General features: G+C 26.5%; 1 long non-coding RNA gene and 1 pseudogene across 1 annotated transcript; one reads left to right on the top strand and one right to left on the bottom strand.

The window, feature by feature from the left end:
* The first annotated feature begins 675 nt into the window (after window positions 1-675).
* On the top strand, window positions 676-3591 carry LOC132947139 (uncharacterized). Its single transcript, XR_009664844.1, has 3 exons — window positions 676-2677; window positions 2744-2822; window positions 3492-3591. It is a non-coding gene; the product is annotated as an uncharacterized LOC132947139 (long non-coding RNA).
* A 2112-nt stretch (window positions 3592-5703) lies between these two features.
* On the bottom strand, window positions 5704-7932 carry LOC132947641 (uncharacterized; annotated as a pseudogene).
* Between the last annotated feature and the right edge of the window lie 12254 nt (window positions 7933-20186).

The following is a 20186-nucleotide window of genomic DNA, read 5'->3' on the forward strand; positions in this document are numbered from 1 at the left end:
ATCTACGTATAGCTTAAAATTAGATGGATATACTATAATTATACTGTAGTTTTAAAACTTATTGTTAATAGCCTATGGAGTACCTTTATCACTCTACGAGTTGATTTAATAATATTATAAAATCATTACCATGGCTAAATAATAAATGGGGGCCAAGAATAGTGTTCTAAAATGTATACAACAATCAACAGCCTAATCATATTATAATAATTGTAACAGGGAGTTTGTCAAATCAATGTGAAAATAATTTTTTGTAATTACATTGTGATGGATATATCATAAATGGGAATTTCGACTGGCACCCTCATATATGTATATCATATAATATCAGTTAATATTATAAAATATTATGTATTACAGTGTTTAAAGTCTTGACTCTTGAGTGTTTAGTCTTGAAAACTGTTAAGTTGAAAGTTGTGCGGTTGTGCCTGTCACATGTGTGTTATTACTTTTAATAAATAATAATAAGAATTTAATATTATAATTTTAATTTTAATTTTACGTATATATTCATTCTATTTACTATTTTAGTATATGTGTTTTTTTTTTTTTTGGACAATGGACTATAGAGTAATGGTATCTATATACTAGCTACGTTCTAAAGGCAAGCAGGCGAATATATAAAAGATTTATTAAACATATATTTCTATATTAGTATAGTATTACCTAATTTCAATTAACATATTCATGAAGTATTTTTAAGTAGTTTCTTTGTGTAATATCAGTATATTATTATTATACATATAACTTTAAATGACATTAGTTTATCATCTCAAAGAAATGAAATTGGAAATATAAAATCATTGAATTTTGGTAAGTTATATTTTATGTTATTATTTATAACAAAATGGTAAATTTGGTACCTACAATTGTTGTTCTCGTTTAAATTTTTTGAGCTAAATAGTTTACTGATGAATATGTAGTATACCAATGATTTAGTTGAAATTGGGAAATATGCAATACTTAAACTACTATATATTTAAATGGACCAAAGTCAACTCTTTCAACAAAGACATATGAATTTTTTATGTTTGTCATTTTTTCCTGAATTTAAAGATTGTTTAGATCATATTTCTTGGCAAAGATTGATATTACAACCCAAGGTCCACTCTGATGCCAGTCTAAACGGCAGGTTAGGTTAGGTTAAATGTCCTTAAATTTTCTGAAACACAAATCATTGAATATTTTTTACTTTTATAACAAAAATAAAAATTACAGAAAATAACTAATTCTTTAATCCAATATTGTTTTCCTTGAAAACGCCCAACTTGTTCTAAAAACGCATGGAATTCTGATGACTTTTTATTACAACTGGACCAATGTTTTATACCCTCATAGAATATAGATGTACCGGGATGATGGTCACAAGAAATATTCCCTTTTCCAGCACCTATATAAGCCTATAATATTTTGATATTGTTAATAAAGACGATGTATATACATTTTTTAAAATTAAACATGAATTGAAATGACCTAACCTGTTATCATCCATTTTTTTTTCTTATAGTACCAATTAAAATATCAGTTTAACTATTTGTATAATTTTTATTAGAAATCGTTTATGGAAGTAGCTGTCCTTTGTTGTAAGTGAGTTGAGTATATGGTCGGTCTTACATTTATTAATGGCAAATAAGCTGTCAGTCTCAGTAACGAAAATGGTATGGGGCTTAATATTCAAGCTTTTTGGACTCTTGGCTTTTTACTGCTCTGGTAACCCTTTGTGCAGCCCTTAAACATATAAATATTTAAACACATGGGTAATATTAATGTAATAAAGTATAGTAATAATAGTGTCAAGTGTAAGATCTTTATATTAAGAAATTCAGTAAAATCGGTAGATTCCTATTTACAGCACGACCATCCCTTATAGGCGTTAAGAAAAAAAGTGTTACCTTGATGATATACGCAATAATCTATTCATTCAACAAAAAAAAAAAAAACTGTTAGATTAGGTACTTATCAAACGGTTGAAAATCTACATTGAATTAACAGGGGAATCAACTAAGTACTTCATATTATTGATATAAGCTATAGACTTTTTATAATTTGTAAAAGTAGCAACATTGCCAATAGAAAGTATAGACATACAGTAAACATGATTTATAACAGTATTGAAGGAACCACGAAATAAGTAAGTAGGTAAAATACATAGTAATTGCTTTATATATTAGTCCAATGGATTGTACTATTGTACTAACTAAATAGTTTGAATGGATTAATCGGTTGTAGAACCTACCTTCAGTATTATTGGCTTGATCGAATTAATTTTCAGATACGATGCCAGTTCTTTGTTTTATTTGTAATGTAACATTGTGTGGGGAAAAAACTCGTATATGTTCAAGCTTTACACCACACAGTTATGTATCATACCCAGAAAAGATTGGAGAACTTATGGGAGAAGAATGTGTTATTATTGTCACGTGTACGGATCACATGTGCATGAAATGCACATCCCTTCTCACTCCTATGGACTATCTGCAAAATGATCTGAAACTTGTTAAAAATGCAATATTGACCAACCTACAAGATAAATACGGAATGTTACCTAATGGACAGCCAGAATGTCCCACTAGTGGCGGTGGAAGTAATGCTTCAAATAAAATAAGACAAGACCCTTCAAATATTTAAATATACAAATGCCGTTTTTGTTCATTCCAATATAATTACATCACTTTAGGTATGTCTATAAATAATATTTTTCCAATAAACACCCTTAATTTATTTTTATGTCTTTATACTTCAGTAACCATATAATGCGTTGTCATACAAAAAAGAAAGATAATGAAAAATCAAAACAAACTGTGACAATAATTGTAACCCAGGTAATAAAATACAAATATTTAAATGATAGAATTAAGTGAATAAAAAAATATTAGATTAACTAACATTTGTAATAAAAACATTATACCTGTTCTCTATAAAGATGTTCAGATTGTATTCTGTATTTCTATTAGATTTTGACAATTGCAGTTCAATAATATATTGTGCAGAATATAGAAATACACGAGTAAAAATTAATTTTTATTTTGCTGAAACTTGTAATTTTTTATAATGTAATTTTAAATATAAATTGTATTTATTATGTCACAAACTTTAAGGACTATCATATAATAGTGGCTAGTACAATTAAATTGTTATTGTTATGCTTTGGGGCTTTGAAATTTTAAACAAACTATCAGTTATCTTTTTACGTAATTCAATAGTAATTTTTCAATCTCAACTATTGAATAGTCTGATAAATGATAAAATTGTTATATACTATTTCAAATATAATTATACTCTTAAAATAGTTTATTTACTGTTTATTCCTTGAAATTGTAATTTTTTTTTATCCTTTATTACCTTAAATGTACAATTTTAAAAATATACAGAAACCTTTAGTTAATATATTTTAAAATACTATAAGTAATAATGGTTCTCAGTTAACAAATTATTATACCCATTTTCTATTTGTTATGGTCCTTAAAACGGTTTTGTTTCAATGTTCACAGGAACAAAAACCTCAACAGAAACAACATAAAACCAACCACCAGTTAAACATCCAAAACCAACTGCGGCAACAAAAAAAAAAATTTTTACGGATGTCAAGTATGTTATAAAATATTAGCATGTATAGTATAATCGCATAACGCATATTGTTATACGTATCGATTGCTCACACAAAATAAAATACTTGTTTTCCGTGTGAGAAAAATTTCGAACCACGTTCAAAGTCCAATTATTTTAGCAGGTTTGTTTTTAAATTCCAACAAATAATCTTTCAAACACATGACTTATTGAACACATGGCTTTTCGAAGATACAATTTGTCGATGATATAAACTTTCGAACACATGACTGTCGAACAGGCAACCGGCACCAGGCGACAGGCAACCAGGACACAATTTTTTTTTCAAGCATTTAAAGTTTGAATTTTTATACCATTTATCTAATTTAAAATTTAAAAATTTTTTGTATTTCAAAATGTATAAAATGTTCATTTTTAGAGCTAAGGATTTAAAATTTAAAACAAGGTTCCACGTAAATTGGTTATAATAAATTACTTTATTCACAATAATATCATCAAATATAGGTATTTAGTAATATCATAGGCTGACCGACCGTCTTCGCTCAGAATTGTCTTTCTTATACAATGATATTATATCATTCTATTCAAATTGAACACCATCCAATAGAGTGACCCACTTGTAACCTATTGTGCAGCAGATTGACACCCACTTGCCCACCTTTTTTTTGTTGCTTATTTGAGTCCATAGATATAAGTTCACTGTACATATTATATAACTATTAAAAAAAAACATAATTTGATTCTTAAATTATTATTATTATGGGTGTGAATATAATGCAGTGAAAACATTGTTAAATGCATTATTTTAAACCTAAACAATTTCACTTTATAATGCAACCTACATATACCCCAAAAAATATAGTTTTTAAAAAATATTGAAAAAATTAATATAGAAAGAAAAATTGAACTAAAATGGATAAAAAAAATCCTATCATTTAAAAAAGAGTAAGTGGAAGAAACTCTGCTGTACATTGGGTCATTGTAATGGATGGTGTACAATTTGAATAAAATTATGTAAAATTGTATACGATTGCGTATTTGATGATGTTATTGTGAAATAATTTTCATTTACCCATGAATTATATTTTTCAATGAAAACAAAATAACTTTACTATAGTAGTTATTTTTGGTATATACCTAATTTTGTTCTTAATTTTCTTATATTATGTCTGTAAAAAATAACTAGTAGTAAAAATTGAAAATTATATATACTTTTAACTACCATAGAATGAGCATAACCTAGGTTTCTTTAATTTCCTGGAATAAAAAGTAAATTTGTCATAAAACAGAAAAAAATTATCAATGTAACTCTATTTTACGATACTAAATAATTTGTAAATTTTCAGTTTGATAAATGTCATTAACTATACTTATATAAAAAATCATACCTATGAATTTCTTTATTATTCCTCAAGTGTTATAATAATAACAACTTATAACTTATAAGGAACCTTGTATTAAATTGTCGAGCTTTTTGACCCAACCAAAAAAATGTTTTTGACATTTATAGAATTATACTAAAATAGTTCAAACACTTCTGTTACTTTTCTGATAAAATAATTTTGTAGATAGTTATATTTCAGTTGGTAGATTTGATAGGCTTAATATGTTATTAGACCTTTAATAGCTAATTGATATAAAAAAATTAAGGCCAGTATGCATAGTCACTTAATGTGGTACATAAGACATAGTTATGTAACATTTAGTTTTCTTTTTTAATTCTCTTTTGCACATAACTAATAGAGGTGTATATGTTATCTGCTAAGCGTAAAATTGTGAATTAATATATTTTGTTATTAATCAAAAATATAAATGTTGAAATATGCAAAATATGCATCATAAAAGTTCCATAGTTCAATTATTTATTTTACGAAACAAATTCTGTGCTCACTAGACATACCGACACATACGATCAACCAGAATAAAAATGAAAGTGCATACAAATACGCGCTCTAATTATAAATCATAAACTACTCGTACAACGTTTAATTTTAATACATCTAAGAAGCACTCCAAAAAAACAATTAAAAAAATTATAGTGAAAAAAAAGTAAATAATATATATATTTTTAAAAATATGTTGTTTTTTGACAACTTATAGTTATGGAAAAATATATTTTAAAAACATTTATAGTTTTTAAAAGAACAAGTGTCTTATTTTAGGAATTAAGATCTCCATTAAACTCACTCTATTTTTAAAACTTTCCATAGTATTGTTTTTAGCATCAATTTTTACTTTCATTCTTTGCAAATCTCCATCTTTTACAAACCCTTAACCTTAAATACCCTATACATTGTTCAAAGACAAATCCACCCCTACCATTACATTTTTCAATACTATCTATTTTTTCTAAAAGATCGTCTAACTCTTTCATTGTTGTAATAGGCATTTTATATTCATATTTATTGCCATCTATTTGTATAATTGGCACAAGGTTATTATAAAAAATAACTTTCTTCACAGTTACATCATTAGCGTCTCTTTGGTTAAAACCTGTTGCGTTTTGTTCATTAAGATGTTCACTCTTCCAATATAAACTAGGAAGTACAACTTCCTTAGACATTTCAAAAATAAGCCCATGTATATCCCTTGTAAGATCTTCAATTCTCATGGAAGTATTATCTGTATTATCGGGAAGGTTATTATTATTTTCAGTTTTTGATTGGATTTAAATTACAAATTAAAAATGATTTTAGTAAGAATTTTTTACATATTACCTTGTAAATTTTTCATTTTTTCTGACCATTTTCAACTGTTCAGCAGCTTCATTATCTATTAGACTTATGAATTGATCTTCACATGTACTCAATACAGGCATCTCATTAATTGACACTGGCGAAGCATCAGGTGCTAATGATTTCAAAAAAGATCCTAAAGTATGGTCCTTTAAAATTTAAACACATTATTGTAACTTAGTCAGATAGCGAACAATGTGCTGCAGAATATATGTCTAGTATGTATAGCTGCTATAAGTGAAGAGAAAAAAAGGTATTTTCCAAAAACCCAATCACACAACATTCGAAATAACTTACGAAAAATAAAACAAATTAGTATGATATAATAACAATGACAATTTAAAGAAAATAATATGTGTTAAATTCCTAATAATTTAAATAACTTATAGGTACTAATATATAATATACAGTCATATAATGTAAAATTAACATGTATATTATTATATTATTTATGAAATATAACGGTTGTGATGCAAATCACGGTCAAAACTTCAACAATTAAGCTACGGAGCGACGTAAACCAATATATTCGATATACAAACCACGCGGCCTTTAAAACAAACGAACTATATTATGTGAAAATGTCTAAAAGTCGAAAAACAGCGTAAAAAGCGTAACATTTTTCGAAAATGTTTAAAAACCGACCGCCGCCGCCGCGAAGGTACGCGATTGGTCGCGCTATAGGGAATCGACGGGATTGGCCCGGCGGTCTGGGGAAACGGAGCGGTGTTTAATTTTTTCCATCATGAGATCCTCCATTAATTCCCTATAGATCAGCTGTTTTTCTTGTGATTTTATAGTATTAATTTTTTGTGAAAATTTTGACTTTTCAACATTTTATTTTCATTTATCTCATGATTTTAAATAAATTTTTTTGTTTATAGGTAAAACAACAAAAAACTCGTCCCCCATCTATGGTTAATGGGTATATCTTCACGGGATACTCTGTATATGCGCGTACTGTATATACAGGGTGTATCTACATATTAAAGTGCCATAATAAAAACAGCGGCGGTGGCTGCTTAGTTGGCGGGATAGCGGTGTTATGACGGCGAATGATGTGTAGTGGTGGGGGAGTAATGTTACGGCGGTGGCGACGAGGGCTTGTACCATGGCGTTGTATCATAACGTGCAGTGCCTTTCTGTACGTAGTCTGTTGTTTGAGTTGTATGTCCAGAGTTGTTTGGTCTTTTCAGTTGGAAATTCCTAACCAAATAACAGTACCACCGAAGCATTCGCCGTTGTTCCAGTTGTCACATACTTCATTTCATACTTCAGCGCTTACAACGTTCAGTGGTTTCCTTTCTGTGCGTAGTCTGTTGTTTGAGTTGTATGTCAATTAATCCGAGTTGTTTGGTCTTTTCCAGTTCGAAGTTCCTAAACAAATTACATTACCACCGAATTATTCGTCGTTGTTCCAGTCACATACTTCATTTTCCGGGGAGCCGTGCAGTTGATTTGAATATCTCGACGCTGAACGTTTATTTCCGGTAGTTTCATTCGCAAGTCATCAAGCAATCATGTCTTCAAGGTTAGTAACGACTAATATTTACGTACATGCACGGGTATTTACCTGCCGTTGACTCGGTTTTAACACACCATAATCATTATTTACGCACGCTGTCTCCATGCTGTCAGAATTCGTTACAGACTGTGAATAGTGCAGATTTTCGCGAAATAAAATAAAAACATTAAAAACGTATCCCTTACCCACACAACATGAAAACGTATTAAACATTTGAAAAATAATTAACATATTTCTTAAATATTATATTTTGACCAATGGGTAAGTGTAAAATGTTTTATTAACAATTATTAATATTTTTTTGAATAATTTTACATTTTGGAATAAACATTTAAAAGTCAACATGACATAAATAGCGGTTAAATGTATTTATTAAATATTGAAAACCAGTTATATTTAGGTTTTTGATCTATTACATCTAATGGCGCAGTACGGGAGTGGGGCTGACTGTGGCCCCTAGGGCTCCCCCTGTAGCCGTTCCTGGTATCCACGTGCTGCTTTATATGCGTATATCAGTATAACATTATGTAATTAATCAATAATCTTTATCATGTTGAACTCCGCGGCTATTATCGATGCGTAGCCCGTATCACTGCGTCGAAAATACGTCCGGTCGACTATGCGTCGACCCCGGTGACCCGCGCTCTGCAATCTGTATAAATACTCTGTATATAATTGATAATAATTAATCTTATTGCTATATAAATAATTAAAGAGTAGAAGTAAATAAAATATAAATACTGATGGTAAATAAATTCAATAATTAGTGATGAAAATAATTTTATATTTTTCAATCGTTCTGTATATTGAAGGGACACGCTGTATACATCCGTAGACCTAACCTAACCTAGAAATAGACACCTCTTAAGGCTTAAGAGTTGAGGCTGACAACAGATGTAGGCCTGCATTTATTTAAACTTAATACGCTGTGTCCCTGACCTCTGATATTATGTACTATGGCAAGGATATGTATCCAACCGTTAGAACATTATGTATTTATGTCTCACCAGTCACCTTTGCAGAAATATGTTGTTTTCAATTAGTATTTCTCAGAAAAGTTAAAACAAAAATGATGTGGTAAGAAACGGCAATTTAATTAGTGTTTCTTGACAGCTTGAACATTTTTATGCAAATTGATGTCCTTAATATCTTTTAATTTTAATTTTAGATTATGAAACTTAAATTGATTAAATAATGCCACCAAAAATTATTATTTTTAATAATAATAATAAAAAGAATAAAATGATCAAATATTCACACCCAACTGCAAAGTGCAGACCACATATGTATTAATATATGGGTATATAGATATTTATATAATTATATTTATATGTCTATGTTGTAGATAGTAATGTTTTTAAATAATTGATTAATATTTTGTGTGTAACAAAACATTAATTACAAGCAATTAGCAACAATAGGTACTGTTAATATATTTTAAGAAATTAGGAGAATCTGACTTTTTCCTGGCTCTCAAATTTGGCACCCAGTATACTCACCGACCCCCTCCCTTAAATGTATTTATAGTTAAATGTAAGAACAATCATTGAATTGAATAATTCAATAATCATTGCAATAAACATTTATCTAAAAATACTAAAACAAAAAACTCCCATAAAACATAATAATCAAAAAATTTAATATCTTTAAAAGCAATTTATATTTCAAGACTAGTAACCCTAGGAAATTATACAAATGAAGAACCACCATTTATAGGACAGTTAGTATTTAGAATCACAACAAACTAAACAATAAAAAGTTATAAAAGCATAAATTAATATAATCGATTGTATATAATAAACCTACCGTTGTATATAACCGATGATTAGTATTAGTCATAACTTATAACTAATACGTTTGGGCTATAACATTTAGTTATAACATATAATAAGGAGCTTAAATATTTGTTTTTAATAAGGAATATGTTAAAAAGTTAGTAAACTACTATAAACTTCAGTACATTTGGGTAGTTACATTTTTCAGTTAAATTGCATTAACACTTTTAATTTTAGTTCTAATTGTATCAATTTTGTAACATTTGTTTTTAGACTGCATAATATTATGCATAGATTATTATTGCCTACTGGTACACAACATTCGTGGGCAGATCATATGTCAAGAGATTTTTAATACTGCAACAATATTGAGTTTTAATGGCACAAGTGTAGAACAAATCAGAAATTAAATGTATTGTCTCCTTTAGATCTTTTACTGTTACCAAAATAAATTTAATTATTTATAATAACATATTATGCCTACTCAATAATAAACTATGATCTATCAACAGTATCAATAATGGTTTAAATTTAATACTTGTAGCCATCCCCACTGTTGAACTTCACAGAAAATCGTCCTAGTTATAGTTATAAATAGTCATATTTTATGATATTCAGATATTATTTTAGTATTAGGTATTAGTATTTAATACAGTAGGTTAAATTCGTTTTTGCCAAAAAAATTTCATTTGAAAATATCATTGTGTGTATAAAATATAACAATATACTCTAAAAATGTCATATTATATCCATGAATAATATTTTTAAATGACAACAATATACCTAAAATCGTTGTTATTGGTGTTTTAATATGCAATTTCGTCCAAACAGATAAGACAAAAAAAAAATTCCAAATTATTTTTTCCTGACTGATGCATTCTTGATTTTAATTGTTCATGAAATTATTTTTTCTAAAAACACAAGTCCCGATTTTGACGGTTTTTGAAGATTATTTATCCTAAAATTGATTTTCCTGCATTTCAATGAAATACGGTTTCAGGTTTTTTTGGTTCCTATAATATATCGTTCATGTATCCTAATCAATTTTTGTCCTGATCATTTTTTTCCTGCTTTTGACGCGCTTCCTACTAATCTATCTAGGCTCTAATGGAAATTAATGGTTTACTGTGTCAAACACTGCTCAGGGAATATACTTAAATTGTTTATTTTTAAAAAATTAAACAAAATGTACTTTAAATAAAAATAAAAATATTGATTTACTAACTGTGATTTCAACATTTATCTGAAATAATTCTTATTTTTTCTATTGGTGATGCGTATAAAAAACAAGTAATTTAGTTATTATGTTGACGAAGTTATAACGTAATGGCCAATGGGTAATAATTTGCTTGATCTTTTTTTATGTCAAATGCTGCAAACATAATTAAAATAAATTATACAGATATTTTGATATATTGTTATTAACATATTGATGTATTTTTATTACAGGCAAGACAATATGAATAACAAAACTTCACCAGTTTCGGAAACTACAGCTAGTAACCAAGTAGAAACCATCATTGGGGCGACGAATATCGATGGTAATCTAACATTTCTGGTGAAGTGGAAGAATATTGAAGAACCTCAGCTAATATTAGCTGAGATTTTGAATATTCAATGTCCACAGAACGTGATTGCGTTTTACGAAGCCCGGCATACGTGGAGTGATGGGAAATTTTGAAATTTCGATTGATTTCACAAAATGTACTTTACGAGAAAATTCAAGTTCAAATATATGGTTAATGTATAATTATTTTTTGTTTATAATCTGTTTATAAAATGTCTATAACCAAATCTAGTTATGAGATCTTAAGGTGAATTGTGTTTAATTAAATTAGAAACAATAAAATAATATAAAGATTATATTATACAGTCGGTAAACAGAAAATTGATAGTCAATAACATAGCTAGGTACGTTTTTATAGAGTATTTTATCATCATCAGAAACTTATCTCGGTAAATTGGATCCCGGAAAAAAAAAAGGTAATAGGTAATGTAAGAAGTGCAAGAAGGGCCAATGCCATATTTTGACAATGTTCTGGAATTTAAAAAATTAAATTGTCCAAGTTTTAAAACCTATATAAAAACCTTAAATTGGAACTCTAAAAATTCTGCTACCTACTTAATTACAATTGTTTTTATTTCATTGACTCATAAGTATAAATATGTACGTTTTAGTTTGACATTGGCCTCCAGAAAAAATTATAAAATTACTTTGGTTTGACATTGGCCAAAAATTTAAAATAAACAATTTTTAATAATTAAAGAACTTGACTTTTTTTTGAAAACCTAATAATATTCAATTGAGCGTAATGTTAGTAACTTCTACATTTTTAAACTTTATTAATTGATTTCGAAATGGCCAATGTTGTGGCTATAGATAATATGTTGCCAATTTTGACATAGGCTCATAGTAAATCGATTATTAATTCATCGATTATTTTCGAAAAGGCCAATGTCAAATCTAATTTGATCATACAGCATAAGAGGCATTGGCTCTTTTAATACAAGTAACATAAGCAAATTTTAATGACATTGGTAAAATAATCTCAATTTTGTCAAAATGTGACATTGGTCATTTTTGTACCAAGCCACAGAAATATAATCTATACTATAAAAACAAGTCCAGATTTTGTGTCACGGTTTGGCTCCGAAACGACTTGACCGATTTGGCTGATTCTTTTTTTGTTATGTTCGTAATTGTAAGGACAAGATTTTTATGAAAGAAAATTTTAGGAAAATCCGCTGGAAAAGTAGGAAATCTGGAAGTCATAAATACAAAAGTGGCACCATCGGTCCAGGATAAAAATAAACATGTTCATAATATATTTTTGTTTATTTTAAGGTTGCTATTGGTTATGATTGTTATAGTTTTAGTTGTTGGTTTTGAAGAATTTTATTAAAATAAAAAGAGGAAATAAGACTTAGGCCGCTCCATAATATACATACAAATAAATATAATTTGAATAAATCGGTTGATATTTTCGATCTTATAATAAATTGTTAAAATATAATAAATAGTTATAAATGTACCTACTATCTATTAAGTGTGGCACACAGGTACCTAGGATTTTTGCGCTTTCGTACTATATAACTTTTTTTTTCTTATCTCATTTTGGGGCTTATGTGTTCCACCAGTACAAACAGCACGGGGTCCGCGATCTATCGCAGGTAAACTAGCAGGGTTGTCGGTTGCTAATCTTTATTATTAATATTTTAATGTCCATTTTCTACTGCGACTAACCTAACCTATATTTTATTTAAAGTCATATGTTACCATGAATATTACCACAATATTTTTTATTAAAAATGCAAATTTTTAAATAGTAAAAAATTTAAATATTTATAAATTATAATGCATTTGTCTAATACATTAGTCGTGTGCGAACATTAAATTTGTTTCTCTCAGATACCAGGGGCGTATGTACACACGAGCAGTGTTTGGACGACCGGTAGCGTCGTCCATACAGTAAAATATTAATATATTACCATATTGGGTGATTAATTTTTAAAACTAGCAGGATAGTCGGTTGCTAATCGCCATTATTATTATTTTAATTTCCATTTTCTACTGCGACTTGCGACTAGTAAGTAGTAGGATGTATAATATTTTCGTCATACACTATTACGTCTTGTAAGTAATTCTACAATTTGTTATACCTATGACTACCGATATTATATTAAAAGTCATATGTTACCATGAATGGAAAATGCTAACATAAATATTTGATGAACATTTCAATAGTCTACTGTTATTTGATTTGGAAAAACAACAAAATCTCAACAATTAATTAAGTAATGGGAATTATATCATATTTCGCTGAATATCAAATATCGTAAAAATTACAACTCCAATCACTCATAAGAAATCAATTTTCCGTTTAAGTATAATTTTAATTATTTGAAACATTTTATAAATGTTTCATGGCTATTAACAGATCAAATAGATTCAAAATTGTTTGAAAATTTCACCATGTAAGGAAAATTGTAATTTTAGCATTTGGTGAATATTTGTATTATCTAGAATTATTCGTTTATGAATTACAACAGAATATCGAAATTTGATAGAGAAAATTCGTTAATTTATACCGATTGAAGACAGATATCGTAAAAGTTTTAATTTCAAACGCTCATAAAAAATTATTATTAGTTTTCGTTAATTTTGTTTTTTATCGTCAAATATATGATCTAGAAGAGGTATAAATGCAATAACCTTGTATATTTCAACCATGGACTAAACACAAAAAAATATAATACAGCATATTAATATGGGGTACAAAATCAAATAACAGGAGGCCATTAAAGAAAATAAATAAAGTAGGTATATAGACAATAAGCGAAAGATTTGGAACTTACAAAACACCAAATTAAACGAAATAAAAAGAGACATACATCGTTGTGACAAACCCTAACATCAACCGTAAAGAAGATACTGTTCTTAATAGACTCCGTTCTGTCACACCAGAATGACTCACGGCTTCCTGATGGTAAGAGAGGAATCCCCCATATGTCAAACCTGCGGAACCTTGTTAACCGTCAAACATATAATAGCAGACTGTTTAATGTTCAACCAAGAGCGGGCCACACATAAGATATCCTACAACCTAGACTCTTCACTCGGACCCAATCAAGAAAAAAACTTTGATTTAATAAAGCTTATGAAACAAACCAAATTGTTCAATCTTATATAAAAAAAAAAAAAAAATGTTTATTATTTAGTATTTAATTAATATAACAGTCCTTATTTGTAACTAATGGCCTTTGTTATCGACGTTATTTTTTTGAGATATATAGACAATAAGCGAAAGATATGAAATAAGTCATTACTAAAATTAAATACAATCCAAATCTAATTTTTTTATATATTTTTTAAATGTAGTAATATTGTCAAAATTATTTAAATTAACATTAAATGAAATACATAAATGTAAGCCAATATATAATGTACTTTTTTTGCCAAAAACTTTATTACAATTTGGTAAGCATATATTAATATTTTGTTTAAGCCTAGTTTTGTGTTCATGATTAAATATTGGTACTTATTAAATGTTTATGTTTGTATAAATTTATCAAAACAGAAAAATTACCTATAAATTTAAAGTTTTTTACATTTAGTTCCTCGTATAAAATCTCAGTATTAGTTTGAAAAGTTAAATTTAATAAATATTTTATAATACAATTTATAGTAACATTTAGACTGGATACATGAATGTTATAGGTTCCTCCCCAAATTGATAAACCATAAGAATAAAAAGATTGTACTAGGGATAAAAAAATAATTCTTTTATATAATTATAACATAATAATATATTAATATAATTATTAAATATACATCTAGTTTCTTTGAATATATAGAAGTATTTACATACACTGTTATTTACATAATTTATAATATGCCAGTAGTATATAAATGTATGTCCTGGGACAGTTTTCAATTTTCATATTATATCAATAAAAGATCAGAAAGAAAACAATGTGCAAAAAGATCAGAAAATTGAAATGCAGTAATAATAAAAATATTTTTTCACAAAACTTATGAAATGCAAAAATATTAAAAATATTTTCTGCAAAACTTATTAAATTAATTTATTAAATTCCAAATGCAATATTTCTTAAAAATATTTTTTAATAGAATTGTTCTATTTAAAATAAGAATCTAAATGTAAAAAATGTATTAAAAACTTATATATTTAAACGCGTTAAATATCAAATATTTTTCTAATCTTTTTGATATTGATTTCTAATTAGTGTATTGAGATGGTTTACAAAATCATTTCTATCTATATTTATTTTATGATGTCCCCAAGCTAATGTATCAATACAATTTTCCAAAATAAATCTTTTATCATCATAAACACTTAAAGCTTTTTTGTTTTGTTCTACAGTAAAAATATCATGTTTCTAGTTCTAAATACATTTTGTTTAATATATTTTGATTTTTTTTGTTAGTAAACAATTTTCAAAATCATTAAAACATATTTTATTTTCTACAACATTTTTTTTAACACCTTTAGCTTTTTTAATTTCTTTTTCAGTATCTAAGATTCGATGTGAATATAATTTGGATCTTAAACCTATAAATTCAGTCATAATTTTTCCATTCAATTCATCTTTGAACTTGCCTAAGACTTTTTTGTTAACTAAAGGTAAACCATAAATATTATCTTTTGGATAATCTGAAGTGTCAAAATGATCTAACATAATTTTCATATCTTGATAAAAATCATTAGTTTTTATTTCTAATATAAGTGAATCTGTATCTGTATATAACAATCTAACTCTATTTCCATATTTTTTCTTTATAATATTATAATAAAATTCATACATTAACATTTTAGATAAATCTAAAATACACATTCCTAAATATATTGGTTGTTTGAAAGTTATTTCACATCTTTTCATATGTACTGCAGCTAAATTTTCTGTAAAAATTGTTCTTCGATCAAAATTTGGTTTTGCAATTAATTTTTCTAGTTGGACTGCATTAGAACATAATCTTATATCAACATGATTTCGAACATTCATCATAGTACGTCCATAAACACTGTTGTTCATTAATTTGAAATATTCTTTTTCAAACTCATTCTTAGCTTCTGATCTGAGATTAGTATTAAAATTAATATACACTTTTAACCAAGGAGATTGACTAAATTCTAACACTCTGTGAATTTTCTCTATTTTTAAACCTAAATTAATATATAATTTTAGTGTTTCATAATGTATTATATATTTTTTCTTGTCATACAAAGTTGTTAATAATTTTGGGAGTTTTTTGTCATCAAAACGTCTTTCCGGTGCTAAAGGGAAATATGAATGTAGATCATAAAGTTCTTTAGGGTAAGTTAAATCGACTTCTAAAATATAACCTTTACATGATTCATCAGAAATATTCATTACATTAAAATCATTCAGATTATCAACCCATTTGAAATCTCCAGCAGGTAAATATTTACTCATTGCCCACCCATAAAGATTATTTGCATCCAAGTATTCTAAAAATATTGATTCCTCTTTTTTTTTAAATATATCTCCCATGTATTTATTGTTTGCTTTTGAATACCTTTGACTACATTGAGATAAACCACCTCTTATTCCATTTTCAAACATCAACAATTGATCGACATCTGTTAATAAATCTAATTTTACTTTTGTCATTCTTAACATACTATTCCACGCAAATCCTGGTGTTGTGTTATACCACATAGGATCTAATTTATAATTTTTTAAAGAAATGTCTCTAAAATTTTCTATTATATCTGCTAACAATAAAACATCGATGGTATTATATAAACTAGTGAATTCACGCATATTTTGTATATTAAAAACTTTCCAAATTTTTTGTGAGTTTTCATATTCCTTTTTAATTATATTTTTATCAGTGAGAGAACTATAAAATTTTTCAATAGGAGGTAAACATGTTTCATTGAGTTTTTCTTCACAATCCATATACTCATAGGGAGAAGCTAACTTTCTAGTAACTAAATCTAAATGTTCTTCAGGAAAATATTTACTAAGTTCTTTAAATTTATTTTTTAAATTTAATTTTGAATCATTTCTTAAATTATTTGTTAACTTTTCTAAAGAACTAGGTAAAAATTTGAATGAATCTATAAATCTTAATTCTGTAGATAATTTTATGTTTTTACCATTCCTAGTTACTACACGTGATATCACTTTTGAAAAGAAATATATTTTTCCTCATTATCTGCGATTACTTTTATTCTTTCATTATCGTTCCCAAATTCTTTTATAAATAGATGGGCATCATAACCTGAAAGATTATGAAAAACAATTGGAATAAAACGAGGATTTTGGTAATTAAGATTACATATAGAATGTGCTGCTCCTCTATATTCTCCAGTTAAGTGGTCATGATCCCGAACTTTTCTCATATTTTTATTTTTATTTTCTATTTCGTTTTTAAGTTTATCTTCATGCAATTTTAATTTTTTAACATCATCAGTATTTTTATAAGATTGGTCTTTAATTATTTTAAGTTTATCTTCATACAATTTAAATTTTTTAACATCATCAGTATTTTTATAATAATCAATAGTGTCTTTAATTATTTTAAGTTTATCTTCATACAATTAAAAATTTTTAACATCATCAGTATTTTTATAATATTCAATAGTGTCTTTAATTATTTTAAATTTTTTCTCTAACATTGGAGGTAAATCTGATAAATATCTTTCACAAATATGACATTTATTAGATTTATTATAATAATTATTTAATTGTTCTGCATTCAATGATTTCATAGGAACTATTTTATCATATATTTCAGAAATAAGTATTTCTTCATTTTCCATACATTCATAAAATTCTTTAGCTACGTTTGGACCAGAATATTCTACAGGTGGTTTATAATCACCATTACTATATTTAATATAATAACAAAAATGATTAGGTACATGTTTCTGATAACATTTTGTAAAAGACTCTGTATCATTTGGTTGACAAGTATATATTGGTTGAAGTGTACATTCAATGTCAGCATAAATCATAAAAGGGACTCTTAATGAATGATTATAATTTTCAAATTCTAAAGTTTTATTATAGGGTTCTGGTAGAATTATTTTAGCTGCTTTATTATTAGTACAATAATGTTTATGGTCATTTAACATATTTTCTGTACCAAAACTAATTAAACACATTTTACACAAAAATCTTTTTTTAGTATTTTTAGTTTGTTGTTTACCTACTAGTTTCCATAAATCTTTAATCCAACAATAATGTCCTTTATTATCCTTATCATCCACTGTCAAATATAATAAATCTATATGATTAGTTTTTTCGATTTCATTTATTTCTATATGATTAGTTTCTTCGATTTCATTTATTTCTAAAGGTACAATTACTTTGTTATCTAAACAAAAAATATTAATAGAAATATCTTTTGTTCTTTTAACAAATTTCGGAACATCTGTGATTTTTATTGGAAATTCAATATCTTTAAATTCTTTATCAAATTCATGTTCCCATTTTTTATATTTAGTTACTCTTTCTCCATGTTCTTCAACAGGGTGTAAAGCAGAGAGTATTGCCCAAAGAAAACATTTATCATCTTCATTTTTAACATTTATAATAGCATGTTTATTTTTAATATGTTTAGGTAATGGAATATATGAAGAACCCTTAAAAGGAACATATTTATTTATATTTATTCCCAAACTTAAAATTTGATGAAGTCTCCATTGAGATTTTTTCATTATAAAATCTTCTTCTTCTTTTACAATTTTAATTTTTGTATTTGTATAAAAATCATTTAAGTTAGAATTTTTTGTTAAAATTTTATTTAGTGTTTTAAAACTTTTTTCCTCATATTCCATATTTTCTTTAATAGTACCTCTCTTATATATAGCATACAACCCAATATTTACTTTTAAATTTGTTTTTTTTTAATTCTTGTTTAAGTCGTCCTATTACTGGATTATCTAAACGATTTAAAAATGTTTGTATATCTTTAATACCCATATTATTCTTAATAATATAAGTTTTTAATCTATTTTGAAATGCTGTTTCTTCATTTTTTAAAATAGGTCGAATCGTGTTGTTTTTTTCAAACATTTTTCATTAAAATTAAAAACTCTATGTGCTTTAGGTATTATCTCTCTTGATATTCTTGGTCTTATACCATTATTTTGATGACGAATAGACTGTAAATGTTTAGACCAACTGTTGTATTTAACTGTTAGCTTACAAATATCACAAGTTTTATCTGTTTTTGGTATTCTCTCTTGTCTTGTTCTTACATTTGTTGTTGTTGTACCTCTGTATGTTCGTCTAAATCGAGGCATAATTGTTTGATCTGGATCATTGTTTTGATGACGAATAGATTTCAAATGTCTAGACCAATTTTTGTAACTAACTGTTAAGTTACATTTATCACAAGTTTTGTTATCCATTTTATTATTGTTAACATTTCTTTTAACAAAAGGTTCAATTTTATTTATATGTTCCATTTATTATATAGAATATTATTTTTTTTTACATTCATTTTTTAATAAAAATAATTTTTATTAAAAATAACATTTAAATAATATTAAGATCCCATACTAAATTCACATATTTTAATATTTCCTAAATATTGAATAAACTTAATATCATCTAGAAAATGGTGAGTATAATCACCTGTTGTAATAATTTGCTCATTAGCTATTTTACAAAGTTCTAACCAAGTTGGTGAATGTAATAGTTTAGAAACATAAGGCTTTCCATTTCCAAAATCAACATCTCCTTGACTAATAATGAAAATATTTCCATCAATTGGAATTTTATTTAGATTATATTTAACATTCTCAGAATTTTCATAATATTCAAAAGCACAAAATTTCACATAACATTTATTTTTTTTTATACTTTTTTTTATATTATTTCACATTAATTTCAAATAATTAAAATTTTTTAGTCTATATTGATTAATTGGTATACCCTTGTATGTTTTATTAAATTTAAAAGGTAAAACTGTTTGATCTATATCATTTTGTTGATGATTATAAGATTTTAAATGAGTAGACCAACTTCTGTATTTAACTGTTAAATTACATTTATCACAAGTTTTAACAGGATATATTTTATTAA

Source organism: Metopolophium dirhodum, chromosome 6 (genome assembly GCF_019925205.1).
Source record: "Metopolophium dirhodum isolate CAU chromosome 6, ASM1992520v1, whole genome shotgun sequence".
Classification (NCBI taxonomy): Eukaryota; Metazoa; Arthropoda; class Insecta; order Hemiptera; family Aphididae; genus Metopolophium; species Metopolophium dirhodum.